The following is a 23028-nucleotide window of genomic DNA, read 5'->3' as shown; positions in this document are numbered from 1 at the left end:
TGCAGGTCAAAGCATATGACGGGCTGGTCTGGGCTGCATGTGTCTCATGGCTGACCTAAAGTTCTTCACTCCTGATCCAGCCCCACATCATGGGCTATTGGTGGCACTGTGGTCTAAACCACTGAGCCTCTTGGGCTTGCCGATCAGAGGGTCCTCATGATTGGGTGACCTCCTGTAGCTCTGCTCCAGCTCCTAGCAGTTGGAAATAATAATAATAATAATAATAATAATAATAATAATAATTTATTTGTACCCCGTTCATCTGGCTGGGTTTCCCCAGCCACTCTGGGCAGCTTCCAGCAAAGATTAAAAATATATTAAAACATGGAAAGCATACTAGTGCAAGTAGATAAATAGATACCGCTGCGACGGGAAGATAAACGGCTTTTCCGTGTGCTCTGAGTTCATCATGGTGTTCCATTGCACCAGAAGCATTTTAGTCATGCTGGCCACATGACCTGGAAAGCTGTCTGTGGACAAACACCGGCTCCCTTGGCCTGAAAGTGAGAAGAGTGCTGCAACCTCATAGTCGCCTTTGACTGGACTTTACCGTCCAGGGGTCTTTTACCTTTTTACCTTTTTACCATAGGCTATCATGCTGGCAGTAAACTGCTGATAATCCTCTTTTCTATGGCCATCTTTCACATTGCCTTCCTAAAATGTGGTGTTTGATCATATCAGATTATCTCTAATAACATTGTTCTTATCGCATCAGCATCTGCAGCTAAGCTTGGCTTTGGGGGCTGGTGTTTTTTTGTTTTTGTTTATCACTTCCCATGCCACCACAATAATAGGCAGATTTCAACTTCTTTAAACCCTGAAAAAGTAGCATTTCCTTTCCGGCTAGGACCCATCACTCAGTCCACAAGATAGCAGATTCAATCCCTGCCCTCTCTCAAAGGAGCAAGTATGGAAACAATTTACGTCTGAAACTTTGGCGAGCCACTTTGAGTTCTGCTAGTAAATTTTAAATAATATTTTTATGGGTCTGGATAATGCTTCATTTCCAAATGGAGCCAGTTTTTATGCATTCAGCTGCTTCAAACTGCACAATATTAATATCTGCAACAGTTCCAAGTTGCCACAATGCTTAAGGCATGATTCCTACACAATTGTACCTTGGATCCCAAACACCTTGGTACTCAGATGTTTTGGCTCCCGAATGCCACAAAACCAGAAGTGAGTGTTCAGGTTTGCAAATGTTCTTTTGAACCCAAAAGGCTGACAGGGTTTCTGCAGCTTCCGATTGGCTGCAGGAGCTTCCTGCAGCTACTCAGAAGCCGTGCTTTGGTTTCTGAATGTTTTGGAAGTCGAACGGACTTCAGGAACGGATTCTGTTCGACTTCCAAGGTACGACTATATTGTACCAAACAGACTTTCTAATGAGATGATACCTGAAATAGCCAAACACAGGGATCAGTTGGGAATTTAAGGGATGAGACCATCTTTTTGGTAAAATGGTATTTGCTTCTTGTTAACTATGCACAGGATAGCACTGCACATGTGCACGACTTCCCCTGATACATGAAGCCATTTATGAAACTTCCCCAGCTGCTCCACGATTCTGTGCTTTGTGGGGAGACCATTCGCACCACAAATGACAATTGTCTAAAAATAGAAATCTCCTGTACTGAGGGAAAGCAGACTTTCCGCATATGAAGCTGGAGGTAAAATTTCACAGGGATAATAGTAACAAGAATTCAATACTGCTGCTCTGGAGAACCCCACGTATAAACTCAGCCTAGTCAAAGAGCTCTCTGATCAATGAGATCAAATACTGGAAAAGATATAAATGGCCAAGCAGCTCATCAACTTACTCATGTCAGCAGCCATCAGTGTGTCTTTTGTGACCTCCAAACAAAGCCACATCTGTACTGAGAGATTATTTAAATCAAGAAGCCATGTTAAACATCCATGGCAGAAACGTGAGAGCTCCGAAGCCTCTCTTAAACAAAGCTGGCCTGGAAAGCAAAGGTAAGCAAAGAGCTGGGTATTAACTCCAGGTGATTTTCTTTTTCAAAACACTGAAAGGGACAAAAGCCTGTGCAAAGGGGAGACTTTCCACAGCGCAAAACGAGATATGTCATCAGATCAGTCCAGCCATACACTTTGCTTAGATTTCTGTGTCACGGTTTGTGCTCAGAGGGGAGCTTGGTCTCCCATCATTATTGCTCCAAGCCAAGGAAGCTGAATCACTGACAGCTTTAATGAGTAGGAAATTTGCAAAGCTCTGTTGGAGTGGAGCTGCCTGCTTTGAAATAAAATAGTCAGGAAATGGAATGCTAACTTTAAAAAAATCTAAGGCAACAAGAGAGTCTATGCAAGGAAACAATGCTGATTGGGAAGATTTTTTGGGGGGGGGGGTGGGAGGGGGTTGAGGTTACAACCCAGCCAAAGCAAAACTCTTTTTTTTTTTTTATAAATATTTTATTGAAATTTTTAAGTTGCAATATAATAATCAAACAAAATTATAACAAAACGTAACATACTTTCTTATCTTCTTGTGACCTCCTCACATCACCCGCCCCTACCTTCCATGTTGAAAAAATTTAATCCAGCAAATTATCACCTTACTTCCATCCTCACTGTCTAATTATCAATTAAATTTATCCAACTGTTTGTCCAAAGTAAAAATTGTTTTTTCTTACATTTTCTTATCTTCCTACTTCTCTTCATCTATTTTGATGGTGCCAAATTGTTTATGATCAAGCATCCTGCTTAGCATTCATACAGTTTACAATGTTTTTGCAAATAAATCTTAACTTTTTTCCAATCTTCTTCTACCGTCTCCTCTCCCAGATCTCGGATTCTGCCGGTCATTTCAGCCAATTGCATATAGTCCATCAGTTGCATCTGCCATTCTTCCAGTGTGGGTAGATCTTGAGTTTTCCAGTGCTTCGCGAGAAGTATCCTTGCTGCTGTTGTGGCATACATAAAGAATATTCGATCCTTCTTTACCACCCCTTGGCCCACCATACCCAGAAGAAAGGCCTCTGGTTTCTTAGAGAAGGTATACTTAAATACCTTTTTCAGTTCATTATATATCATTTCCCAGAAAGCCTTCACTTTAGGGCAGGTCCACCAGAGGTGAAAGAATGTTCCTTCCTTTTCTTTACATTTCCAACACTTATTATCAGACAAGTGGTATATTTTTGCAAGTTTGACTGGTGTCATATACCATCTATATATCATTTTCATTACATTTTCTTTCAAAGCGTTACAAGCAGTGAAATTCAACCCAGTAGTCCACAACCTTTCCCAGTCCTCAAACATGATATTATACCCAATGTCCTGTGCCCACTTTATCATGGCTGATTTTACCGTTTCATCTTGTGTGTTCCATTTTAACAGCATTTTACCGTTTCATCTTGTGTGTTCCATTTTAACATTTTAATACATTCTTGAAAGTACCTTAGTCTTAGGCTCTAACAATTCCATTTCCAACTTCGATTTCTCCACCTGGAACCCTAACTTTTTGTCAAGTTTAAAAACTTCCTTAATCTGAGCGTAATGTAACCAATCTCGCACTTTATCTCTCATTTTCTCCATACTCTGCAGTTTCCAATTATCTCCATCCTTTTCTAGTATTTCCCAATACTTTGGCCAATTGGCCTCCATGTTGGGTCTTTTTCGGGCCTTAGCTTCCAATGGTGAAAGCCACCTTGGTGTTTTATTTTCCAGTAAGTCTTTATATTTTGTCCAGACATTAAACACTGCTTTTCTGACAATATGATTCTTGAAAACCTTGTTAATCTTAACCTTGTCATACCATAAATATGCATGCCAACCAAAAGCATTGTTAAAACCTTCCAAATCCAGCACATCAGTGTCCTCGAGAAGTAGCCAGTCTTTTAACCAGCAGAAAGCTGCTGATTCATAATAGAGCCTTAAGTCTGGCAGGGCAAAGCCCCCTCTTTCTTTCGCATCTGTTAGTATCTTAAACTTAATTCTGGGCTTTTTGCCCTGCCAGACAAATTTAGAAATATCTCTCTGCCACTTCCGAAAGCACTCTGTCTTATCCACAATCTGTAATGTTTGGAACAGAAACAACATCCTTGGCAATACATTCATCTTGATAGCAGCAATTCGGCCTAACAAGGAAAGTTTCAGTCTTGACCAGCTGTCTAAATCTCTCTTAATTTCTAACCAACATTTCTCATAGTTATCCTTAAATAAACTCAGATTTTTTGCTGTTATGTTTACCCCTAGGTATTCAAAGCAAAACTCTTTTAAATCCATAGAGTTCCGTGCGAGAGACATGTCAGCATGCCTACCTCTCCCATTGAACTCAGTATGGCAGGGTTGTACATGAAACCTTTTAATCCATGCCCTGATGTTCATGAGATCATCTTGTCGTGGAAAGCTTACAGGATAAATCAGTCAAGCCAAACAAGAAAATTAAACCGTGTGAGCTGCAAAATCACAAATCCACCCAGATACAACAAAAGCTTTCTAAAGCTATTCAGCATTTCTGGTTTCATTGCCCTCTATGCATCAGTGGCCGAATCTATACAGAGAGGAACTTTCTCAACTCATGTAGGCTTCCCATGCAACTTAGAAACTGATCTTCCAGGCTTCTGACTTGTACCAGGCGCCTACGTGAGTACGGAACAGGGATATAAAAAGGCATTGATTTATGTTCCAACCCATGGTTGTCGCATGTAGCACTGCTTCTGTTCCTCTGCAGTTCAGCTTTGAGAGGAAAATGGTATAATTTGACTTGTTCACTGTGGCAGAATTTTATGCAATTAAAATTGTGTCATTCGACACCTTTCATTTCAATGCAGAGGGCATTCATTTAAGTGCAAAGAAAACACCATACAAACAAAGATGAAATGCAGTGCTTTTTTCTGGGGAGATGCAGGGGTACGCATACCACTAAAGATTTTGTGAATCTAATTTGGCCTCATTGAGGGGCAGTATTTCAGTATGAGTAGGAAAATGAGAGTACCCCTAAACCTTTTTTTTAGGAAAAAAGCACTGGTGAGATGTAATCAGTTTTGTGTTGTTTGCAGACTGAAAATAACAATTGTTTGAATTTTGTTCTGGACATGAGTGAACAAGCAAATATTGGCAATTTGTACGCCTGTTTCTATTTTGTCAGAATTCTCCAAAATCCCTAGAAGAGAAGCTTTTCCCCTTAGAAGTTCAACATGCATGGATATCATGTTGTTGTTGATGAATCAACAGAGGGGGCAGATCCAGAAATCCCCCCCCCCACTGTGTTACATTCCTACCAATGTCTACTGATAAGTTCTAATGAATTCTGTGGAGCCTCCTCACAGGTAACTGTGGTTAGGTTAGTTATTGTCTATTGTGCAAGAAACATTTCCTGAAAAACCAAGATGGAGATTGCCTCCAATGTAATTTTTATCCCATGTATGCATTCAGAGGTGATCCTTCCTGTAGGAGAGGCATCACACTTAAACCATCTATTGATGGAGGACCAATTTATTTGAAAGCCATCCAAAATATATGCGAAAGTAAAAGTGCTTCTAATATTCTTCCTCTAATTTAAGAAAGGCACAGGCAAATTTTGTCAGGGCAGCGGATAACTGTGCTTAGCTAGGATTTCATTTGCTGCTGCTATTCCCTTCCCTGCCTTCTCCTTTAGCGCTTTGCACTGCTGAAAGGCAAACTATTGCTCAGTTTTAAAATAGCAGCTTCTTTGTTCAGCTCAATTCATCTTATTTCTTTCAAACCATAGGCCAGAACTAGTTTCAACAGTAAGAACAGCATCCGGAAAACCTTATTTGGATCCTAGTCCTATAACCTTGAATATGTTAAGCAGACTTAACTTCTATTAAATCCTTGTCATTATTAAATTCCTACACTGGATTATTCCCTAAAGCCATAATCTGACAAACATTTGTGCACATTCAACTGCTATTGAAATCAGTTCTATGTAGACACATATGGCGGATAGTGAATTTATCAAAAATTAACAATAAATCATGGTCCTGTGGTCTCAATCACACAGATACATTTTTTTGCAGTTTCTCTGTAGTTCCCTGCCCATAGTCAAGTTTATCAATGAATCATTAGGGACTAGAAACATATCCTTTTTAAAGATGAAAGTCAAGTTTAAAGGATGCAGAATTCCACGGTAGAAAAATTTCACACATTCGTTTGTTGCCTACTGTTGGTCGATTTCACAGTATCCAGACAGAATGGTTTTCTTTATTCTGCACAGGAAAGTTGACCTGCTTGTGTTTTATTATTTTAGCACCAAACTGGAAATACAGAGGATGTTCACAAACGTAGACAACATGCTACAGAAAAACAATGAATCCAAAGTGAATATAAGGATGTAATAAGTTCCTTTGCTCCTAGACAGGAATCATCAACTTTCACAATTGCTTCTGGTGATCAAAATGCATTGGATGTACCATCCAAACCCAGCAAAAAGTCCCAGTGTTTTTATAGTGATAGTGCAACACGGTAATGAATAGATTAAGGCTGCGGCCGTATAAACACATGGGAGTAAGTCTTCTCAAAGTCAATGTGATAAATTTCTGAGAAGATAAATGTAGGATTGTGCTGCAAGTGACAGATCAGGAAATCCCTGGATCAAATTCATCTGCCACGGACTCGCCAGGTGGTCTTTAGTAAACCACTCTCATATTACACACACCTGCAATAGGAAAATAGTATCATTATACTTTACAGGTCTGCTGATCAGGGAGTGCTGTGCCCTTCACCTTGGGAACAACAACAGCATGTCTGGACATAATATACAGATGGCAGATTGGGAAAGGTTATGGAAAACAGATTTGAAATTTATGGCAAGTACATTAAAAGAAAATATATGAAAATGATGTACTGGTGGTATTTGACTCCTAGTATGTTAGCAAAAGTCAGGTCCTCCATCATGGAGGGCACGTGTTGTAGTGAGATCACCAGAAACTGCCTCCCTGTTGTGGGGCGGGACCGTTTGGATGGCCACAACACCCCATTGGTCACCCCTCTGTTGCTGGGGCAGAAATTTGGTCAGTTGGGTTGGCTATTGGCTGCTGAGGGGCTACTTAGGCTGCTGCACGTTGCTGGAGAGTTTCACTTTCTTGCAACGTGCAGTGGATCACCCGCCCTCCTCTCCCTATATTTAGGGTGGTTCTTATGGCCTTGCTATGCCTGTCTTGGGGTCGTCTGTTTTGGAGCAGAGGCCCGGTAGGAATTTTGCCATTTGGCTCATTGGCTGGTCCCACTTGGTTTTTGCCTACCGTGTAGCAAATCGTCACAACTTTGTAAGGTTGGCAGTTAGGCATTTGGTTCAATGCTTTGGGGAGGGGATGTGGTTGGCTGTGCCTGCAACTCCTTTGCTGCTGTTAGGGAATTCCGTTAAAGGAATCCAGGGGCTCACTATTGTTTTTGTCCGAACCCTGTCAAGGGGCTAGGGCCACGCCAGAACCCCTGGAGCATCTGGGGTGAGCTGTGAGGTCGAAGGAGTTCTTGCTCCCCCAGGATGCTTTCCCTTACTGACATATGGTGGAGCCCAGTGTCAGTCCTGTTCCTGCCACCGTGCAAGTTCAGGTAGTCTGGAACCAATGCCTAAGCAACCACTCACATGCTGTAATCAATAAAGTTGTGGCCAAAAATGTAATGCCAAAAACCTTAAACTAAAATCTGTGTCTATTGTGTCTTCATTTGGGGGTGGTTTTGGGGGTATTCACATGCAAATGTATAGAACAAGTACAAATACCTCCCGGAAATGAAAGAAAAAGAAAGCACCTTTTACTTTATGTGGCGGTCATGTAAGGTAATAAAAAACTTTGGGGAGATGATATACAATGAAATGGGGGGGGGGAATGTTTAAAATAGACATGTCAGACCTTTGGCTTCCAAAGAACATTTGCAAACCGGAACACTTACTTCGGGGTTTGCGACATTTGGAAGCCAAAATGTACGCATACCAAGGCATTCAAGAACCAAGGTATGACTGTATTGCAATGACTGTTTCCTTGCATTGGTTCACAGCGAGTTGCAACCGTTGCTGACAAGCTGATCTGCAGCATGCAATCAAAATGCAAGAAGGAAGGTTGGCGCAAAGGATCTCCCCTTCCTTCTTTATCTTCTTTCCAAGAAGCCTTGTTGTACTTAACAGGTGACAAATGCCAGGGTTAAATGTTACAGCACAAACCTAACCATGGCTACTCGGAATGAAAGCCGATTGAATTCAGTGTGGGGGTGCTTACCCTCCAGGTAATTGGGGTTAGGACTCCAGGCTTAATCTTGAAGCAGACTGGGTGACCTTGATCCAGTCTCTCTTTCTCAAGACCGACCTTATGCACTGCCTTAAGCTCCTTAGAGGAAAAACAGGATAAAAAGATAATAAATAGACCTGTTTGCAACAAGACGTGCTGTGTCCTGGCAAGTTGCTTGTTTTTCTCACAAGCTTTTTGTGGCTTTAAGGGCTGCATGGAAAACAAATCTAACAGACAAAGCTTCCCTCTTAGTTGTGGTATTTCCACTGTAAGAAAAAACTATATTTGTTGAATTATATGCCTCTCTTGCAGATCTTAAACATCTGGTTATTTCCTGCTTGGACAACTGCATTGCACTCTACGTGGGGCTACCTTTAAAGGTGACTTAGAAACTGCAGCTGTTCCAGAATGCGGCTGCCAGACTGGTGACTGGGAGCGGCTGCTGGGACCATATAACACTGGCTTCCAGCACATTTCCAAGCCCAATTCAAAGGGTTGAATTAAACCTTTGACCTTTAAAGCGGTTTTGGCCCTGTATACTTGAAGGTATACTCCATTACTTAAATTCAGCCTGCACACTGAGTTACAGCTCGAAGGGCCTTTTGGCGGTTCCCTGCAAGAAGTGAGGTTACAGGGAGCCAGGCACAGGGCCTTCTTGGTAGTGACACCCACCTCCCATGAGATTTCAAGGAGATAAACAACAAAGCAACTTTTAGAAGACATCTGAAGGCAGCCCTGTATAGGGAAGCTTTTAATGTTTGATGTTTTGCTGCAATTAATGCTTTTAATTTGTTGGAAGTTGCCCAGAGTGGCTGGGGAAACCCAGTCAGATGGGTGGCATATAAATAATAAATTGTTATTATTATTACTCTGACTATGGTTTAGCTGGATGTAACAACTATTTTGTAATGTAATGTAATGTAATGTAATGTAATGTAATGTAATGTAATGTAATGTAATGTAATGTAATAATGTAATTTTTTGTGTACATTAATGGACTTGAAACATCAGAGTGTTTCAAGCAACACTTGAGGGACACTTGGCTAGCAAAAGGTGGCATAATTGTTATAGACTATGGAGCAGCATCATATTTATTTACATAAAAGGCAGTTTGCATGCATGTTTTCTGTTTAAAAAGAAAATGATTTCTTCTTTTGTAGGGTTAGAGCTCCCTCCAGTGGCTAATTTGTAGGAGTTGAGCAAGTAAGATTTTACAGTACAAAATAATGACATAAGCATATACTGGGCAAGTTTCAGAACACACAAACACTGCTAACAGAAGCTTCTTTGTAAAATTTGTTTTGTGTGCATTGCCTTGAAGTTTCCCTTGCAGAATGCTGTGTAAATTGGATCATTTTGAAATGCATGGGAAAGACTGATGACCTCACTGATCTTCTTCTTTTTCTTCTTCTTCTTCTTTTTAACACATTGAACTGTTTTTAAAAGTTTTCATTTAAAGATTTTCCCCCTCAAAGCACTGATGATGATAATAACAATAATATTAATGTTGCTTTTGTTATTATTTATTGGATTCCAGGGTACATACACAATATAAAATGCATATCCTAATATGAGAGAGGTAGCCCTGAAGAGGCCAAAGTAGTTAAATGGTTTAGTTAAGTTGTCTTGAAGAGAAACGGCTAGGTGGAAAGAAAACGAAGTTATGTTTGATGTGATCGAAAGGGAGTGAGCAAGCTATGTCACAGATAAGAAAAAATTTGGAGATATCAGGAGATAGAGAAGGAAACGAATCATGCCATAGATGCTTTGAACAGAATCGCAGATTAAGCACTTACACAATAAAACATGTCTTCTTCTTCTTCTTCTTCTTCTTCTTCTTCTTCTTCTTCTTCTTCTTCTTCTTCTTCACAGCTGTTTCATTTTAATCTTGATTAGCCAGCCCTCTTTACTATCGCCTGTTCTGTATTTGTATCTTATTTAATGGTGTTGTTGTGTTTTGACATTGTAAACTGCTGTGATATGATTTGGGAGTATAGAAACACTTTTATTCATAAAGGAATAGTTAAATAACTGTTGCTTATGTGCACATGTTGATTGGAAAAGAAAGATGGAAGAGATTGCTACTGAGATGTCCTTTCCTTCCTTTCCTTTCCCAATTACCAGCCTTTCCTAGGTAGCTCTGACCAAACAGATAGCTTTAGTAGATTTTCTTAACCAGCTACCAGTTATTTCTTACAAAGGAAATTCTAGGGACCACCCCACCCCATATGAACCAGATAGCTCAGATGGTTACAGCATGGTGTTGATAATGCCAAGGTTGCAGGTTCGATACCCTTATGGGACAGCTGCATATTCCTGCATTGCAGGTGGTTGAACTAGATGGTGTTCAGGGTCCTGTCCAATTCCACAATTCTCTGATTCTATGAACTGGCCCAGAACCTATGAGCATCATCTGAGACCCTCCTTTGTTTGCTCTTCCACAAGAGTTCTGGAGGGTGGCAACATGAGAAAAGGCCTTTTCTGCAGTGGCTCCACATTTATGGAATGCTCTCACCAGCGAGGCTTGTCAGACACCTTTGTAACATATTTTCAGGCAAAAAAATTCACCTGCTCCCAGGCCTTTGGCTAATTAAACAAATCATGGCCTTTTAAATTTGAGGTGGGGGCTATTGTTTCCATTTGCTACTATGGTATGTATTTTTGTGTTTTTATACTGTACACCTCCCTGTGAAGCTTGGATGGGCAGCATCAAAATAAAATAAAAATACAGTGGTACCTCACGTTACAGACTCCATTAACCCAGAAATAGTGCTTCAGGTTAAGAACTTTGCTTCAGGATGAGAACAGAAATCGTGCTCCGGCGGTGCGGCAGCAGTAGGAGGCCCCATTAGCTAAAGTGGTGCTTCAGGTTAAGAACAGTTTCAGGTTAAGAACGGACCTCCGGAATGAATTAAGTACTTAACCTGAGGTACCACTGTAATAAATTTTCTGAATTCAGGGGAGGGGATTCTAAATCTCCACGCAAGCTAAACAAATCCTGCTCTTAGCCCAGGCTTCCTCAACCTCAGCCCTCCAGATGTTTTTGGCCTACAACTCCCATGATCCCTAGCTAGCAGGACCAGTGGTCAGGGATGATGGGAATTGTAGTCTCAAAACATCTGGAGGGCTGAGGTTGAGGAAGCCTATCTTAGCCCATGTCTGTCTAATTTCATAAGGAAAGTCATTTCAGCCGTTCTTGCGCACTTTTCAGCTTCACAACTCTTACTCGAGCAATAGTTTTTGAAGTCAAATGAAGGTCCTCCACAAACTGTTTATCTCTATGGTGTAGCGGTTTTTGGACAGGTATTTAACAGTAAGAAATATAAGGGGCTAAAGGTCAGGTGTCCACAGTCTTATGAGCTTTCATAAAAGTTGCTTAAAATGGATAATTCAGCAATAATCTAATACCTCGGGTAGCTTCCGAGCTATATACAGTAACTGCAAAACAAGGAATTGTGTTCTAAAAATTCTACAGCCACCCGCTTGATTTATTACTTCTTTGATAAGACACAGCCATTTGGATGGAAAATATACATTGGGAGTTACTCAGCAAGTCAAGGAGCTAGTGCAGTACTTCTGAAAGCCGCTCGTGATTTATTGCTTTCACATTCGCACGGAATATCCATACACTTGGTGTATTTACTCTCCTAAACATTTACCCTTTAAGAGGCAATTTGTCAATTTAAGTGAAGAACAAAGTGGTTTTGCTCTAAACCAAATGAAAGACAAATATCTCCCCCCCACCCCCAGTTTGGCTTTACTGAAGACTGTCTTGCATATTCGTACGATCACTAGGTATATTTCCCCTCTTGGTCAGCGATTCTGTGTGCTCTGGCTTCCATCATGGCATCTCACTGCATCTGAGGTGGTTTAGTCATGATGGCCACATGACCCAGAACAGCTATCTGTGGACAAACGCCGGCTCCCTCAGCCTGAAAGCGAGATGAGCGCCACACCCCATAGTCGCCTTTGACTAGACTTAACCATTCATGGGTCCTTCCCCACCACCTTACCAATATTTGGTTGGTAGAAGGAAGCTATCATTGGCTATTGGTTCTGCTTGCCATTGACCACACAAAAGAATTAGACTCCAGTAATGGCCTTTGCCAGAGTCAAAACATAAGGAGGGTTTTCTCTTTACTGCTAAACAGCTTCTTCTTCTTCTTCTTCTTCTTCTTCTTCTTCTTCTTCTTCTTCTTCTTCTTCTTCTATCGCAGCCGAGTAAGCCGAGTAAGATTGTCTTCCATGAACATGGTCTTGTGACTGTGTATGTGACTGTGGAGGCCAGTTCTGGATCCACACGTCCTTCCATAGTGGGGACATAGGCTTCCAGGCTGGAGTTGATCATGGTGAGGGTTTGCCAAGCATGCCTTCCTCTTAGCATGTTTCTCCCTTTTGTCCCAAGTTCGAGCATCTCCAATACCCATGGTAAAGGCTGTTCTCCAATTGGAGCGCTCGCAGGCCAGTGTTTCCCAGAACAAACCCATTAAATATGTGGGCAGGGGGCTTTCCTAGGAAATGGTAAAATTTCACCTCTGTCTCATTGGCAGAGCAGCTCAGCTCTCTGCATTGGGAGCTATAATTCTGCATGGAGAAATGAGACAGTTCTCTCCCGTAGACTTTGGTATGAGAAGCACGGCTGTTTTTGAGTGAGATAATAGCTTCAGTCATGAACACATGCTCCATATCATGTGCAAGTCAGATTATTGTTCTGCAGAGGAGCTGGGCACAGGGAAAATTTCCTCCAAGCACAGCCAGTGTGATATAGTGGTTAAGAGTGGTAGACTCATAATCTGGTGAGCTGGGTTCGCTTCCCCGCTCCTCCACATGCAGCTGCTGGGTGACCTTGGGCTAGTCACACTTCTCTGAAGCCTCTCAGCCTTATTCAACTCACAGAGTGTTTGTTGTGGGGGAGGAAGGGAAAGGAGATTGTTAGTCGCTTTGAGACTCCTTAAAGGTAAAGGTACCCCTGACCGTTAGGTCCCGGCATGGACAACTCTGGGGTTGCAGCGCTCATCTCGCCTTATTGGCTGAGGGAGCCAGCGTACAGCTTCCAGGTCATGTGGCCAGCATGACTAAGCCACTACTGGCGAACCAGAGCAGTGCATGGAAACGCCGTTTACCTTCCCGCAGGAGCGGTACCTATTTATCTACTTGCACTTTGACATGCTTTTGAACTGCTAGGTGGGCAGGAGCAGGGACTGAACAATGGGAACTCACCCCATCGCAGAGATTTGAACCGCTGACCTCCTCCCCCTCCCTCTCCCTCTCCCTCCTCCTGATCAAGGTTGAAAACTGGGCTCAGAGCCAAGATGCCAAACTCTTCCTTTAAGAACAAAACAAAACAATGTTATTAAACTAGATTTCCAAGATAGCCTACAACAGAGAACCATAAAACAAATATAAAACAGATCTAAAACATCAGAAACAAAATTTCAATACTATCTCCCTCCCCTCCTCCAGGAGTTGCTTTGCGAATGAATGAAAGAGGCATTCCATTCTTAATCCCTGAAGAAAGGAGACATGACACTCTGTCTCTAAACCCAATTTTCACCATCATTATCAGGGTTGAGCCCTGCCCATTCCTGAACTTGGGGGGGTCAGGTTTCCACACATAATAATAATAATAATAATAATAATAATAATAATAATAATTTATTATTTATACCCCGCCCATCTGGCTGAGTTTCCCCAGCCACTCTGGGCAGCTCCCAATCAAGTGTTAAAAACAGTACAGCATTAAATATTAAAAATTTCCCTGAACAGGACTGCCTTCAGATGTCTTTTAAAGATAGGATAGCTGCTTATTTCCTTCACATCTGAAGGGAGGGTGTTCCACAGGGTGGGCGACACTACTGAGAAGGCCCTCTGTCTGGTTCCCTGTAACCTCACTTCTCACGATGAGGGAACCGCCAGAAGGCCCTCGGCACTGGATCTCAGTGTCCAGGCTGAACGATGGGGGTGGAGACGCTCCTTCAGGTATACAGGACCGAGGCTGTTTAGGGCTTTGAAGGTCAGCACCAACACTTTGAATTGTGCTCAGAAATGTACTGGGAACCAATGCAGATCTCTCAGGACCGGTGTTATGCGGTCCCGGCGGCCAGTCCCAGTCACCAGTCTAGCTGCCGCATTCTGGATTAATTGCAGTTTCCGGGACACCTTCAAAGGTAGCCCCACATAGAGCGCATTGCAGTAGTCCAAGCGGGAGTTAACTAGAGCATGCACGACTCTGGCGAGACAGTCCGCGGGCAGGTAGGGTCTTAACCTGCATACCAGGTGGAGCTGGTAGACAGCCGCCCTGGACACAGAATTGACCTGCGCCTCCATGGACAGCTGTGAGTCCAAAATAACTCCCAGGCTGCGCCCCTGGTCCTTCAGGGGCACAGTTACCCCATTCAGGACCAAGGAACCCCCCACACCTGCCCATAAAGAGCAAGCTGAGCAAGACTGCCTTCATGTGTCTTCCAAAAGGCACATAGACATTGTCTTTGTCTGTTTTGGGGAGGAAGGCACCAGCTGCTCATAACCACGAGTGACATTGTGATAAAGCCGTATTTTCCAGAACAATTCCATTTTAAAGGTGGTAAGTGAACCTGCAGGTTTTCTCTGCAGGGCTCAAGTCAAGATCTGTAGCTTGTACTATTTTGGAGGCAATTCTTTTGGAGGTTATTGACAATGCTGTTTCATCAGTGATGCCCAAATGGATCTGTGAATTGTACTGTTCAGAATTTATCCATAAAATATTTAAAGTGACTTGCGAATCCAGCAACATATAAATGAGAAGCAGCGGGGTGAGGGTGTTTGATGCCCCCAAGTGTGTAGGGAAAACAGCATTTAAAACAGGAATTTGAAAATGGCTCAAGCAGGAATTTGAAAATGATGACTCATGTCTACTTTTTTCTCTGTCTGTCTGAGAATTCTCACATTTCTGCCCCATTTTCTTAATGGAGTTAGTGTCCAAACAAATTTTCACTTTATTACATGATTTTAGTAAATAGGACAGAAGACGATGATGGGAAAAAAAGAGAACTGCACTGACTGGGAATGGTTATTATAGAGTTGCAGGGTTCATAAGAGAACAGATGTTGCAATTAAACATGTTTTCCTTCAAAGCCATAATAAAATACTCTGCAACATCTGATACTCTCCAGTACTTCATTTTCAGAAATTGTAATCCCATAGCTATAGAATGCCACATTTCAAAGAATAATCTGTGGGGTTCAGCACATTAAAAGGGTCATGTTCCAAGCATGTTGATTACATGGGGCAGTGATCAGATGAAGGAATACACGCCAATCAACAATCCATTTGGACATATTTTCAGTGGACCAGCTGGGCTCAGCCAAGCTACTGCAAAATTGCTGTCGCCAGGAGACTGTAATCACATCTGTTTGTGGAAGTCAGCATTTTGGAGTAGATCCAGACTTGAAGCCAAGTATGCTTTTCTAAAACCTGTATGTCTTACTTTAACTCTATTCTTAAACAGGACTTTGGCTTTCAACTATGTATGGGCTTTTTGTGTGGGTGATATTTTTTAATGTAGGGCTTTTTATGCTGGTTTTATGTTTGTGTTGGTTTTGTTTGTTTGTTTTTTGCTTAAAATACTGTAAGTCACTTTGAGTTGCCATGGCCAAAATGTGATGATAATAATGATGATGATGATGATGATGATGATGATGATGTTTAAAACGTTAGGTGCCCACCCCTACTCAGCAAGAAGCCAAGGGGTTCCAGGAAAACACCTGGGGTCTGGGGTCCTTCGGAGAATTGAGACACGGTGGAGACTGTTTTAACTTTACGAAATATGGTTTATTCACCCATTTACACCTATTATACAAATAATCCTACACATATTTGATTTTAAAGATGCTTTCACATACAGTGGTGCCTTGGTTCTCAAACTTAATCTGTTCCAGAAGTCCGTTTCAAAACCAAAACATTCCAAAACCAAGGCACGCTTCCCCATAGAAAGTAATGCAAAATGGATTAATCCGTTCCAGGCTGTTGAAAAACTACCCCTAAAACATTTCTCCCCATTGCCCCAATCAGCACGATCTTTCAGAATTCCCTCTCTCTCTCTCATGTCAGAGCGGCTGGGCTGCAAAGCGCTGCCAGGGTGCTTCTCCTCAATGGCCTAATCAGTGCGATCTCTGTAAAAACAGAAGTGCAAGACAAAAAACAGAAGCTCAGGAGTCAGGACACATTCGACTTCCAAAAAATAAAAAAATAAAAAAAAAAAATTGTGAACCAGGCCCAATCAGTGCAATCTCTGTAAAAATGGAAGCGCAGGACTCAGGACACATTTGAATTCTAAAAAAAATAAAAATAAATAAAAATTGAAAACCAGAACACTCACTTCCAGGCTTGTGATGTTCAGGTTCTAAGTTGTATGCAGGCCTGACCACGGCGGTCTTCCTGTTATATACTCTGGGCTTTACGAGGCCTTACGAGGCATCTAACCCTCACCTGAGCCTAATCCAGGTGAGGCATCACACACCTGCTTCCCAAGCTACCAAGCCCCACCTGGGCTACTTCACTACTTAGGTCAACTTTATAAGGCTTTGTTTCCATTCCTCTCACCAAACCCATTTTTGGCAGGTCTGCTATAATCCTGATTCTGGAGCAAAGCACACAAGCACCCCGCCCCCCCGCCGCCTGATCCATCACTTTCAAAATTTTGTCCATACAAAACACCATCTTTGGCAACTGTACATTTGTTGTGGTTCAAATTTACATTAAAACCACAGTTGGTCAGGGTTGTCACACTTAGTATGATGGCCTGGGAATCCGATTCAGAGGCTGAACTGGAAGAATCCCAGCCTGCACAGGAGTCCCCGCCTCCAGGGCCGGCTGAGCTGGGGCAGGGCCTTGATCCTGAAGCGCCTGCACCTGTGCCGGATCCTCGGGAGCAGGACCAGGTGAATCAACTCTGGCTCCGGAGGCGATTGAGGACGCATTGCCTACAGGTGCGCCACTCCCAGCCCTGTCAGGGGAAAGTGAGTCTCCCCCTTGGTCCAGTAACCCACCGGCCTCTCCTGAGCTGCAGAGGCTCAGGGCAGAGAGGAGGAGGGAACTAAGTTCTCTCAGGAGGAGTGCTCGCCTTAAGGCTAGGAAAGGCGGGTCACCTGGGGGCTGGGGCTGCCACTGGCCTCAGAGATGATAAAGACCAGTCAGCCCGGTCCCAGGTTGCGGGAGCAATGTCGTTGAAGAGCTGTTTCGGCCAGCACCCAGTCCTGTTCCCCCAGAGTTCCTGTCCTTGCCCGGCTCCTCGCTGTGGACCCCGCTTCGCCCGTGGAGGACTGTCTGCCGACCCTCGACACAGGTCCTGAACCTCGCCCCACGGTAACCTCCCCCCTGGACCAGCACACTTAGCAAACTGTTAATTCGGGCAAGTAAACTACATCTCTCACTTCAATACAAACAGTTTTTCTACTTGCAACACACTTGAGTGAACCAGCTACTTTTCCTTGCACAGATATTTTGTTGCCATTTGCAACTCTGTCTCTGATGAGTTTTCACTTACCTCAGGCGTCATCCTCACCTGCCCTTAGCCTACTCCAGCTGAGGAATTAGACAATTCCTCCCCAAGCTAGCGAGTCCCACCTTGCCTTCCTTCTCTCCAAACTGATTTGCACAAAACTGCAGACATTTGTGTGTTTGTGAGTTTCTCCAAGCCAGGAAAACTGAGATCCATTGGTAGTTGTTTAAATGTGCACATACACCCCTAAGTCCAGCACTGGTCAAAGAAAAATGGCTGGAGACTGGATCCAGTGGAAAGCAAGGCAGATATTTTTTTATTATTATTATTATTATTATTATTATTATTATTATTATTATTATATTTTTCTGTTGCACCAGAGTTGCCTCCCCTCATTCCAAGGAGGGAGAGACCCTGAACAAAAGTGTGCAGGAAACTTTATAGACTTTTAACATTGCCAAACCCCCTTAGCCAAAGACCACCCCAAAATCATCATACATACATCATAGGAGGCTGGTCTACAGCAGAAATCCTGTCTGCCAGGATAACTGATAATGGTCACTGATTACATTTCCTGGGACTTTTATTCACTAACTCCTCTTGGTTGGATATCACCCACTTCCTTCCACATCACAAAAATGGCACATTTAACAAATGTATAAAACTGTATATATGCAGAATATAAATATTAGCATATAAACAGTTTCATTCTTATATAATGTGCTGCATTCACAAAATTTGTGTCCTCCGCCCAGGCAAATTCTTTGCAGACACGGGATATCATAACATCAGAAAATATCTCCAGCCATGGATGTTCTTGCTGCCACTTTGAAAACTTTATGGATTCTCTTTTCCCTTCTGAGGTTTTATGTTTTTATATCATTTTATATCATTCCCCAGAATCCTTTTGTTACCTTACACGTCCACCACATACAGTAAAAGGTGCCTTCTTTTTCTTCACATTTCCAACAGATATTTGTACCTGTCTTATACACTTTTGCTAACTTACTAGGAGTTAAGTACCAACGGTACGTCATTTTCATATAATTTTCTTTCAACGTACAGCAATTCTGCATATTCTGAAGTGGACCCTTGATCCAATTTGGGTCATGACCCACCAGTTTTAGAGCAGGTGAGTCCTCAGTATTGTGGATTCATCCTCCCTCCCTCATCACACAAACACCTAGTATGGAAACACCCTTGGTTAAAAGGAGGGGGAAACATTTATACGAGCTTTCCTCAGTAACACTGACTTTGGAGTATCATAGAGTTTAGAGAACTTTTGGCATTCCAGATGTTGGACTCTCTACTCCCATTGGTCCTATGCAGCATGGCTAATAGTAAAGGATTATGACAGCTGTGATTCAGTAACATTTGGAAGGCCACAGGTTTCTGGCTGCTGGTTAAGTGGTTCCTGGTTCAAATGCTGGCTTTTCCCCATGCCAGCAACCTCTCATGCCGTTGGCCTTAATGTCATATGTTTACCGAACCTTCTGTCATAAAAGCATTAATTCTGTTTGAAAGGAGTCAAACAATTGACATACAAGACAGCCTCTCATTGATCTGTGTGTTTAATAAAGCTAAATGTTAGGGAGACTAATGTACCATGCTGATGTTTTAGGAATTTCATTAACGTAGTTGAAAGACTGTCATAATTCACTCACCTCAGCTAGTTTATGAGCCATGGGTTTTCTGCAGCTCATAAAATCAGCTTGCTTAACGCAACACGCTGACTAATAGTACCAAAGATGACACTTTTTCACTTTAGAAAACAAGGTGACTTTTAAAAAGATGCATGTAAGCTTTGTAAGGCAAGATACAGAATTGCTGTTAAAAATCTAATAAAAATATGATTGTCCTAGAACGACAGCTTTGTTATAAATAAACTTTTGTTTTCTCCTGGCACCCATAATTTAAAAACCCGTCCTAACACTCAAAGTTGTATATTTAGAATAAATTGATTTTGTCCTTGTAGGTTTAGAATGGTGTAAACCTGATTAGAACATTAACATTACAAATATTTATATCCCTATCTCTTGTTCCAGTGGTTGAACCCCTCTGGTGCCTTCATTCAACAAATCTCAAAGCACCGAAATACATCAATGAATCTGACATCTGAAGACCTCATTCAGTTTCAGTACCTTGCCAACAGGACTGACTCCAAGGTTATCACTCCCTCCGTTCTGAGTCTGCAAATTAATGTTATTAATGTCACATGTCACATCTGAATTCTTCTTACCTAAGATAAATATAGTTCTAGCGAGATCTTCAAAGGTTGCTTTCTCTTTGAAAAATAACTTGGGGGGAAAAAACCCATTATCCTCACTATCACCTTGCCAGTTTCCAAAGTCATACATTATGTTGAAAGGCACATGATGCTCCTCCTTATCTATAAAAGTCACTTGTGGCCACTCCCATGTCAATCCACTGTGTTACATTTTTCACTCTCCATTCCCAGTTGTATAAAACTACCAACTAAGGCCCTAAACAAATTTATAAGGTGTTACGTTCCACTGGGGTGTAGCATCATAACTTGTATTCCTTTGATTTATAATAGATGTTCCACATGTCTAACTTGATTTATATTCCATTCATGGGGGGCTTTACGAATACAATGCAAAACTGGTTTTAAAAAAATGATACTAGTTTGGGGGTTTTAGAGGAGACAGATCAATGGTAGAGTACATGACCCAAGATTTAGTTTCAGGTATCTCAAGGACTGTGTGCATGTCTGGAGGCGGTTGGAAGATGGATGGCGGCTAACAGATTGAAGTTGAATCCTGACAAGACAGAAGTACTGTTTTGAGAGGACAGGGAGCAGGCAGATGTGGAGGACTCCCTTGTCCTGAATGGGGTAACTGTGCCCCTGAAGGACGAGGTGTGCAGCCTGGGAGTCATTTTGGACTCACAGCTGTCCATGGAGGTGCAGGTCAATTCTGTGTCCAGGGCAGCTGTCTACCAGCTCCATCTGGTACGCAAGCTGAGACCCTACTTGCCCCCAGACTGTCTCACCAGAGTGGTGCATGCTCTAGTTATTTCCTGCTTGGACTACTGCAATGCACTCTATGTGGGGCTACCAGAAACCACAACTAATTTAGAATGCGGCAGCTAGTCTGGTAGTCACTGGTAGAATGCGGCAGCTAGACTGGGAGTGGCCACCGAGACCATATAACACCGGTCCTGAAAGACCTACATTGGCTCCCAGTACGTTTCTGAGTACAATTCAAAATATTGGTGCTGACCTTTAAAGCCCTAAATGGCCTTGGCCCAGTATACCTGAAGAAGTGTCTCCACCCCCATCATTCAGCCCAGCCACTGAGGTCCAGGTCTGAGCACCTTCTGGCAGTTCCCTCACTGCAAGAAGTGAGGCTACAGGGAACCAAGCAGAAGGCCTTCTTGGTAGTGGTGCTCACCCTGTGTAGCGCCCTCCCCCATCAAGGAAATAAACAACTATCTGACTTTTAGCAGACATTTGAAGGCAGCCCTGTTTAGGGAAGTTTAAAATGTTTTATGTTTTATCGTGTTTTTAATATTCTGTTGGGAGGTGCCCAGAGTGGCTGGGGAAACCTAGCCAGATGGGCGGGGTGTAAATAATAAATTATTATTTGGAAATAGCAGGGCCTTTGCTTGCCCCTTTGTCCAGAGGAACCTGTGGACTTCCTTTGTTGTTAATATCTTACAGTGTTGTTGAACCCCAACGGTCCAACGAGGTCTATCCCCATTGGGAGTTGGAAGCTCAGCCCAGCCTCATAGAGAACTGATATACTACCTTTATTACGCTCTGACCCTTCCATTGCCTTGAATCCAGAGGGATCCTGCAACACACTGTATTTTATATTAGCATCAGACATAAACCAATTTATTATGCCATAGTATGGGGACAAGGGACTTACTGGAGAGAACTATGAGAAGAACACTTAGGTACCATCTGTTGTTGTTTTTTTTTAAAAAAGTGAATTATTTAGACAAAAATGTCTGACAACAGATGCAATACAAAAGAAACTGCTGGGTCAGCTGCACACTGATGAGTGTCTCAAAGCTCCTCTCCAAGCTTTCTTAGTACTATATTGGGGGATTTTTGAAGCACATGAAGAAGGTCTCTGACTTTTCTCAAGTGATTGACTGTACATGCTTGCTCCATGGCAGGTGGATGCCGGCAGAATGGGATCACACAATTTGTTGGTGGCCCGTCTTTGCCATGAGTGCCAGAAATGGCACAGGCAGTGGGAGAGCGTGACACCCTTGGGAAACAGCCTGTGGCTTGCAGCAGGGGTAGAGAACCTCAGCCTTGAGGGCCAAATGTGGCCCGTGCCACTCTTTCCAGGCCTTGGCCTTCATTAGCCCTGCTCTACACCATCCTTGGGGGGACGCGGGTGGCGCTGTGGTCTAAACCACAGAACCTAGGACTTGCCGATTAGAAGGTCGGCGGTTCGAATCCCCACGACGGGGTGAGCTCCCATTGTTTGGTCCCTGCTCCTGCCAACTTAGCAGTTCGAAAGCACGTCAAAGTGCAAGTAGATAAATAGGTACTGCTCCAGCGGGAAGGTAAACGGCGTTTCCATGCGCTGCTCTGGTTTCACCAGAAGCGGCTTAGTCATGCTGGCCACATGACCTGGAAGCTGTACACCAGCTCCCTCGGCCAATAAAGCGAGATGAGCGCCGCAACCCCAGAGTCGGTCACGACTGGACCTCATGGTCAGGGGTCCCTTTACCCTTTACCTTTAAGGGAAAAGGAGACATTTTGGGATCAAATCAGGAACCAGGACAGCATTTGTAAATCCAGGACCATCCCTGGAAAAGAGGGTCTGAATATTAGGGCTATGCACTGGATTCAGCAGGGGCTCGAATCCTGAGCCAAATTGTGCCTGCCTAGTTGGAGGAGTCTGGGCTGAGTGGCCCACAGCCACCCAAAGCTGTCCAGAAGCAAGAAATAAAGCAGTAAGGAGAGGCAGGTGTAGGTGAGAAAGAGGAAAAGCTGATGAAAAGAAGGGACCTACAAGGGACCTGCATATTTCTGGGAGACGGTTAAACATCAAAGGCAGGGAACAGGACAGATTTCAAAGATGGTGGCAGTGGAACATTTCTATTTTGACTAGAGCAGTGTTCTTAAGCTAGTGAGTGGGGTTGGGACTGCAGCCTTTTATATTATTATTTTGTTTATGATTTTCAGTTTTATACACTTCAATAATTTTACAATCATTTTAATATTCCAAAACTCAACTTCCTTCCTCCTCTTTCTGCAGTTCCTTCAATTTTTTTAAAAATATATTTTCTGCATATTCCAAATTAACTTAATTTGCTCATTTATTCACCTACTTTAAATATATACTCTTATAAAACGACAGGCTA

The sequence above is a fragment of the Podarcis pityusensis genome, assembly GCF_964106645.2.
Source record: "Podarcis pityusensis genome assembly, chromosome: 4".
Classification (NCBI taxonomy): domain Eukaryota; kingdom Metazoa; phylum Chordata; class Lepidosauria; order Squamata; family Lacertidae; genus Podarcis; species Podarcis pityusensis.
Note: the sequence above shows the minus strand (reverse complement) of the source record.